Genomic DNA, 9,355 nt, shown 5'->3' with positions numbered 1-9,355 from the left:
AAATAATAGCATAAAAAAGCATATGAGCTTAAAGTTGAGCCCATATATAATTCAGTTTTGTCCAGTTTGACCTGGATCAAGGTCGAGGGCTGCTTGGCTTAAAGCCGATTACATGAATCATGCTTCAAAATCCCTGCAATCATGTTCGGGTTTCTACACGTAGCCGACATCAAGCTTCAAAATCTTCTTTTTTCTTTTTTTTTTCCACCAAAAAATAGAATTTAAAATTTATAGTTCATAAAATTCAAATAAGCTTATCTCCATATTCTACAGATAAAATGGTTGAACTTTTACGTGGATGAGTCTTACGTTTAAAAACAAATGTTAGGACAACATTTCGTTCATATCCCTTGTGTCCAGGTCATGCCCGCGTGCAATGACTTTTTTTCACTTTTTTTTTTATATTTTATTTTCAATTACATTTTTTATATGCGTTTTTTTAATTATCTCAACAAATTTTTATTTTGTTTTTTTAATGTTTTTGTTGTCCCATGACCAGGAACAAAACTGCTCTGAAGAGGACCAACCAGGCTAATGCAACGACCCGGAAAACCCGGTTGACCCGGCGGATCGACCCACGACCCGGGCGACCCGGGCAAACCCGGACGAGACCCGGTGTTTTGCAGATGGATCCGCTTGAGATGATTGCAATTTGCAAGTCGATCTTGGAGATCTTAAGGCCTTTCCTTGCTTTGCTTCAAAACAGGGTCGAATACGTCCCGTTGCAGTCGGATGTTTATTCACCCACTCCTTCACAGAGCGATGACTAAGAGCGGGGAATCAGGTACTAAAGGCTTTTTTCTTCCAGTGGTAGTAGCCCTCCGCCGTGATTCTCATCTTCTTCTTTCTTTTATCCAAATTGAAACTGGATTTGAATGTCTTTGGATTTTGAGCCGGCTCCACTTTTAGGAATCCATGTTTAACATCTAGCAGGCTTTGTTAACACTGAGAGAGAGACAGGCAACAGGTAGCACTGTAGCACTACCAGCACCACATGCTTTATTGCCATCATCAAGTCTTTAACATCTCTCTCTCTATCTAATGTTTTCAAGCATGTAGAAACCACGCTAATGTTTGCAGGGGAAAGATGTAAAAGAGAGGGTTTGTGTGATGTGGGAGTCAAGGAGCACTGTAGCCGTGATTCTCATCCTCTCTAGCTAATGTTTGCAGGGGAAAGATGTAAAAGAGAGGGTTTGTGTGATGTTTTTAAGCATGGGGGAGTCAAGGAGCAGAGAGGGTAGATGATTTTTGTGAGGAGATGGTGATGAAATCAAGAGGCCTTTCTCTGCACAAAACAATCGACAATATCATGTTCATCCCTCTCCCACACCCTACCACATTGGGTCCCACTTCACCCCTTCAGTGCCTCCCTTTCTCATTTCTTACCTTTAACCCAACTTCACCCCTTCAGTGCCTCCCTTTCTCATTTCTTACCTTTAACCCAACTTCACCTCTAAATAACCCGGGTTTTATGGGTTGACCCGGGTTAACCCGGGTTGACCCATAAAACCCGGGACTCGGTTCTTTGACCGGGTCAATTCCCGGATCGGGTTTAATAACTATGTTAAAACCCTTTCAGTTTTTTTTTTAATTATTCTAGTTATTAAATTTCTTGTTACTTGATTGATATAATTTCTTTTTAATGATTAGGAAATATGAATTTTGTTCACCTCCTTTTGAATTATTAGGGGTTGACATACATTTTTAGTTTGTAATACTAATAAAATGAATATTAGCCCCTTTTCGGTTTGTCATTCCAATTCAATTTATCACTAGATTAAGAGTAAAACCTTGTTTAAACTACATGGATAAAATTGAGAATTTGTAAGCTATGAAGATGGGGTTAAACCGTATCTACAAGACCTAACTTAGAGTTTGATTTGCCAAATATCTAGGTCACATGTCATCTTAAGCTTTGAATTTTTTAAAACCCTTTAGACTATGTTGTTTTGATTAAAAAGTAAAAATAACAAATAAATAGGTGATATGATCAAATTATTGGTGTTTTCTCCTTATTTTGATCATACCACCTACTTATTTTTTATTAAATAAGTATACTTCAAATTCTTTTTATTACTCAACTAAAAACCATGCACAAAAAAAGTTTCAATTGGATGATTTATCATTGATAACTCATTTTAAGTTATTAACATGATTATATTAATTATCTTATTTGATTAACGTCAATACTTATAAATATTATCAAGTATTCATGGTACTAACTTATGTCAACAACAAATCGAGATTATTTCATAGCTCTGGTGTTAGTTATCCATACAGTAGGCTATAAAACAATCAAGTATTTGTTGTGTCAAGAGTTATACACCATAAATCTAAACTCACCACTAAAAAAGCAAGGTTTTAAGATTGATTAAGATAACAATTATAACATATGTTAATAGCAAAACTTCTTGAATTTGAACATTAAAGTCCATGTTGAGTTTGTACTATATTTATACTTATACCATTAGTGTAATATTTTCACCTTGAAAAAAAAAACTTAACATGATTAGAAGAAAAACATAAATAAACAAAATAACAATATAGTTATGATATAAATCAATTAAGTATAATAAATGAAATAATAAGTATAAACAAGAGATTAATGAGAATATAACATAAAATAAAACTTGAACATTACAAAAATACAAAAAGAAGAAGAATAAGTAAGAGCATGTTCTTGATCTGAAAACCATTATGTATAAATATATGGCAAATGTCTTCTTTTATAAGCAAAAAATTAGAACTATTGATTTGGTAGCTAACTATTAATTTGGTGGTTGGACAAAACATCATTGATAACATCAAAATTTAAACAAATGATCTTCATAAAAGTTGAGGGTATTTGTCTCAGCTTTCTAAGGAAAAAAATAATGGGCTCATTTTGACTTCTAAAACTCGAAATATAGGTTGAACACCAACACCAAACAACGTTTGGGTTGTAGGACAGACTCAGACTTCTCTTTGGTTGCTAAGATTTGAACTTCAGAATGACAATATTGAATCTTGGACTCTTCATAAATGTTTTAGGTCTATGTTTTAACTTTACATAAAGATAAACCACACCTAAATCCAAGATCTACAACTCCATTTATGATCCATAAACCAAATGTTGTTCAAGTTTGGATTGAACCAACCCAACTAGAATTTCTTCTCAAAACTTAATCGTCTCTTTATTTTCTCAATTTCAATAATTAAACACATCGATCAATCTTTTGAATTGTGTGATATGTCTATTTTATAAACCTGCATTTAAAATAAGCATTTATCATAAGTTAAAGATATTTTATGTTATCAAACTTGTTTTTATAAAACATACTTATATTAGAGAATTTAATAATACTTCAAGTACAAAATAAAGATATAAAATCTTAATAAAAATTCACTTTTAAGTTTTGTTACTTACTTTACTCATACAAAATCTCAAATAAGCGAATCACTAGAATGACCAATTAGATTTTATACGGAATCTTATACAATTATTGAACCCATTGATTCTCATCTTATAATTACACAATTAGATTTGACCAAGCGAAATTATCGATACCAACTGTTCAAAGTCATCCTGTCGAAGCCATTTACTAATGGAATTGGGTTCAAGGGAAAGTTCAATGTTTTGAGTTCACGAGGAACTCTTACAATTATTGAACCCATTGATTCTCATCTTAGAATCACAGCTTCAGGTTCCTTATGCTCATCATTGCATTTTAGGGAATGTTTGCTGGAATCGGACGGAGAGATTTTGCTAAGTTTTCTTATTTTCTAGAAAATGCAGTTCTAAAATCTTTGATGGTGTAGAGGTTTACCGAATGATCTTGGTAAACTAAATTGGATTAAAATGAAGAATCTTGGTGACAGAACATTGTTTATGGGCACTAATTGCAGCATGTCTGTATCGGCAAGCAAAATTGGATGCAGCACAGTTGATTTTCGTTGGTGGATATATCAGGTGGAGCGACTAATGGGGTATAATTTGTCCTTCCCAATAGTCTCACGCATACTTTTAAAACTCGGCCTAATCCGACGGGTCGACCTAGTTAATCCAGGACTAGAACCAGGCTGGGTTAATAAAAAAACCAACTAGGAATTTGGTATGGCAAAACCCGATCAACCCAGGTGTGACCTGGCTGTGTTTTCTTTTATGTGTTTTCTTTTATATATATAAAAGTAAAACGTCACCGTTACAAAGCTTTTAAACTATGAAGAGTCAAAGACAAAAAACTTAATCTCTTTAATCTTCAAACTTATATCTGTTGCAAAGAAGAGCAGAGGAATTTAAATTCAAGGCAAGCTTGTTACTTGTTTGGCTCTCTTCAGTTCAGATCTTCGAATCATGGTAAGATTAAGCTGGTGTTATCTCCTTAATTTTTTGTTCTTCATCTGGGAAAGGTATTATTAACCTCCTGGATTACGGCCTGACTCTATCTCTCACCTTCTCTTTCGTTGCTGTCAAATAGAAGATTAAAATTCTGGTTTGAGAATGAAAATGATATGGAATAAGAGAGGAAATTGTGGGGTTTTATTTACTGATGCCACTACCAGAAAATTGATAAATACAAACGGAAATACCGAGGGAATATTTCCATCTGTAAATTTCTGAGGGATTTTACTGACGGAAATATTCTCTCGGTATATACCGAGGGAATTACCGTGGGAAAAAAATTAAAACAAATAAAAAAAAATGATGACGTGCTGTTTTTACCAACGAGATTACCAACAGAATTTATTCCGTCAGTAAAATCCGTCAGTAAATTCGTTGGTAAACTGTGAACACTGTTCATCATGTCAATTACAAAGGGAATCACTGATGGAATTTTCCGTCGGTATTTTCCATACAGCTCCAGAACTGTTCACTTTCCAATTGCACTGTTAATTGTTATTCTTTACAGACAAAATCACCGACGGATTGAAAAGTTGTTAGTGTTATTCGGCGGTTTTGTGAAAAAATTCAATTAATTTAAAATTTTCATTTAAATATTACAGACGGAATCACCGATGGATTGAAAAATCATTGGTAATTGTTGGCGGTTTCTGAAAACTTTTTATGAAATTGAAAATTTAAATTAAATATTACTGATGGAATACTTAAAAAATATTAATATTCAATTATCCGTCGGTAAATCCGTAGCTAACGAGCCTCAATAAAAAGCCCGAATCCCCTTATTTCACAAGAGACAGACTCATTTCTTATTATTATCATTCTTCTTCTTCTTCTTCTTCTTCACTATATGTAAAAAACATTAATATCTATTTCTTTCTCTTCTTTTCTCTCCTCATCTCTTTCTCTTTTCCTCCATGCTCGGGTATGTCTTCTTCTTTTTTTTTTTTTTATCCTCTTAGTTTTGTTTTAATTAATATGCTTTATGAAATTTTTTTCTCTCCTTAGCTTCACTTGCAACTACATTAAGGTAAGATTTTTCTTTTTTCTTCTTTTTTCATGATTGTTTTCACTGGATTTGTTTTTAATTTTTTTGTTCTTAATAATTGTATAAATGTTGTTGTGAGATTTTTTTTTCATATGAGATTAATTTTTAATTGAATTTATTTTTTTGTTTTATTTATTTGTTGCAAATTTGTTTGAGTTGATTTTTTATTCTTTTTTCCAAGAATTTTGAGTATATATTATAGAGTGTTGATTTATGTTAATTTAATTATTTTATAATTTTATAAAATGAATTTTTTTAAAATATTTTTAAATGATTACCGGAAAAATTACCGATGGAAATTCCATCAGTAAGTCCGTCGGTAATAAAAAATATTATTACCGACACGTCTTTTCCGTCAGTAAATCCATCGGTAATAAAATTTTTTTATTACCAACGGATTTACCGATGGAAAAAAATTACCGATGAAAGATTCACTGACGGAGCATTTCCGTTGGTGATTTCGTTGGTAAATTAATTACCAATGGAATATATGTTTTACGCCGACGGAAAAATTCCATCGGTAAAACTGTTAAATCTTGTAGTGTGCAGAACCAAGAATTAAGGCCGTGCAATTTTACTTTTTACAAGAAAAAAACAGAAACCAAAGAGCAAAAAAAAGCCAAGTTTGTATGAGGGAGGGTTATGGGTTTTGTCTACAACTTGCATACCTTTATTGGTTTGTAGCAGCATCAAACACTAGCCTTCTGGTTTTTCAGGGGCATCCAGCATTGGTTCCAAACAAAGAGGTGAGATGGAGCCTTTTCAATTGCAGTTTTAATAATGTAGTTTTTCATATAGAGCAGGAGAAGCATTTGTGTTCATTGGCGTATGATTCTGAGTCCAAGTAGATGCAGAGCAACTGTTATCTTTCTTTGGAAGCCACAGGGAGGATTTCAATTTTCCTTCGCCACTGCAATCACAGATCTATGTACAGAATTACCTTTTAGTTGAAGAGGATCTGACAGAGTTTGCAGACTCATTACTTGTTGATCCAGATAAAATGCTGCACTACATCTCCCAAATGACCATAGCTCACCAAGGTCATCAAGGAAAGCTTATGCCGAGGATAACAGTGACAGAATAACTTATCATGCCTATCGAGAGGTAATAAATAATCTCCAATGACCATTTATAGCAACGTCTGATTCTCTCAATAATTATTTAAAAGAATGCTAATGGGAGCGTTGGAGTAATATGTAACTTACTCATTATTTCAATGCCACTAAGGACATTCTTTTTAGAGTCGTGAAAGACCTTCAAGTGAAATGAAATTCTATGTTTTACTGAGTTCATGCACAGGTCAACCATTCTAGATTTGTTGCATTTCTAGGCCAGGAATCATTTTGTATTTCATGTGCATTCTTTGAGGACAATTGAAAATTTAACTTGTTCGTTCATATCTTTATGACAATTTGCAAACTTGTATGGCCAACATTTTCAAGTCTTTAACTACGAAGAAATCAATAATTAAAAAGCCAACAAGATTGATCACTTCTTTTAGCAATCTATCTTCAACATGTGTAAGTTGTGGGGTTTTGGGATTTATGCTTTTTGACTTTTGCAGCTCCATCTCCCGTAAGTTTCATGCTTATTGTAAGCATGCAACTATTTGCTCCTGAACCAGTTAGGTGTTGCATTGTAAGGTTTTATAAGTCTTGTATTGGAATTCTTTTTTTTTTTTTTTTATTAATCCAGGTCAACTCATCTAACCCGTGACCCGATCATTATACCGAATCGATCACCGGGTCGAGTTTAAAAACTATAGTCTCAGGCCTGTGCTGATGTTTCTTTTATTATTATTATTAGTATTATTTATTTTATATATCGATACCGGCATGTTATGCATGATTTTTCTTGTGTTTAATTTCTTTATAAGATCAAATTTATGAAACATCACCTTACAATTCGATATTCCATTTGCTAGTAATTGGATTTTTGAAATCTTCTTAAAATAATAGGGTTAAAACAAGTTACTCTCATGAAAATATTACATTATAATAGATTTGGATTTCCAGGACAACTATATTAACCTAACAATTGACTAATAACTATGCTATTTAGAAATTTTCTCAATTACAATTTTTTAAACTAGATAGGTGTTATGTGTTATGTTGTAGGTTAGATTAATTTTTTTAATATATATATATATATATATATATATAAATTTTTAGGCGACACCTTTATTTTTTAAAAAGATATGAAAAAATTAAGAGCTAAATAATTGACTTGATTGGATTCAATAAACTCGGTTGATTTAATAATATGATTAAAAAAAGTATCGTCAATAAATAAAATAAATAAAAAACATTAATGATAATTAATTATAAAAATAAACTGTCAATATCAAATTCGAGAGGAGAAGAAAGAAAACCTTATTGAACATTCATCATCGCTCTGTCATGGACACCGCCACACCACCAAAAAGAGTTCATCGAGACAATTCTAACACTATTGCAAATGTTGCACGACAATGCCGAAAAAGGTCGCATATACCGTCAAAGCAAAGAACGTCCCATTTTTATATTGAATCAATTAATTTAATTTAATTTAATTCAATTTTTTTTTAAAAAAGCTAAATTTAATATAATTTAACAAGATAACCCTGATAATTTAAAAATCAGTGAAAAATCCTATAGAAAGCAAATAAAAAATAATAGTGGAGCCCAATCTCTAATTAAATAAATGTTAAAGGATGAAACCGAAAAAACACAAGTTTATAAAAAGAGGAAAAAAAAACCAAGTAGACTCTAGTGAATCTCCTAAACCTAGGTTAATCTCCAAACTAGAAACCCTAGACCGTGCTTAATTAAGAAGCTCAATTTTACACCAATTTAATAGTGAATGATGAAACAAAAAAACAAATATCAAATTAAAAAATTTGCCATAGTAAAAAAAATAGTAATAAAAAAATAAGGGTCAAAACCTGATAGGAAAAAAAACTGAAGGTAGATGAAATCATAAAAAAAAAATTTAATATTTTTCTCAAATAAAACAAAAAATAATCAAACGAATAAAGATCAATTCTGACAGATAAAAAATTTAAAAAAATCTAATTTTATAAATTATTTCAAATAAAACAAATAGTATTCAAAAGAACAATGATCAAATGTGAAAAAAACAAATTGAATGTCTACTCTGAAAATTTAGAAGGTTAGGCATAAAATTAAAAAGGAGAGAGAAAATAAAAGAAAAAAATAAAAGGTCATTGACATTAAACCAAGATCAGTAACCCACACACATTGTCTAGGGATTGAAGGGTCACTGAGATGATTGGATGTCATCGTAGAAGCCATCGTTTTGTCGTCGAACACCTCCTCATGCATCGCTAGAATGACATAGCCACAACTCACGTGTTCATGCATGCAATGCACGTGTCATTCACTTTTTTAATATAATATTTAATTTTTTTAAAATTACCTAAGTGTCCATTAGTATACTTGATTAGAACCAAAAAGCCAAAATAAAAATACGAAAAAGTCCTTGGACGTGAGTTAAAGAAAATTTTTTTTAAGAGTAATTTAGTTATTTGACTATATTTTAAAAAGTGAAAATACAAAAAGCTCCTGGATGGTAGTTTATTTTTATTTTTTTCTTTTAAATGTAATTTAATTGTTTTTCTATGCTTTAAAAATGTTAAAATGTTAATTTGTCTCCTATTTATATGATAATAACTAATGAATCCTTGTGAAATGATTGTATTATTTCCAATAGGTAGTTCATTGTTTTATTTAGAATAGAAAAATAATTATTATACTGCTTAAATCTAAGTAATGCATCTTGATCTAAAAGACTCAGTCATGTTAGTTTTTGTTTTTTTAATTACTAACATGGTTGAAAAAACTTTTTTCCTGGCACCACAAACCCACGTATAAGCCATGCAAACTGTATAAAAATGAAAATAACCTCATAAGGAGTAAGAAAATCAAATG

General features: G+C 31.5%; 1 long non-coding RNA gene across 1 annotated transcript; it reads left to right on the top strand.

The window, feature by feature from the left end:
- The first annotated feature begins 251 nt into the window (after window positions 1–251).
- LOC133685068 (uncharacterized) lies at window positions 252–1,749 on the top strand. The gene is made up of 2 exons (XR_009838540.1): window positions 252–784; window positions 1,171–1,749. It is a non-coding gene; the product is annotated as an uncharacterized LOC133685068 (long non-coding RNA).
- Window positions 1,750–9,355: the final 7,606 nt, after the last annotated feature.

This window comes from Populus nigra, chromosome 1 (assembly GCF_951802175.1).
Source record: "Populus nigra chromosome 1, ddPopNigr1.1, whole genome shotgun sequence".
NCBI lineage: Eukaryota > Viridiplantae > Streptophyta > Magnoliopsida > Malpighiales > Salicaceae > Populus > Populus nigra.
Note: the sequence above shows the minus strand (reverse complement) of the source record. Positions and strands in the feature narration are given on the sequence as shown.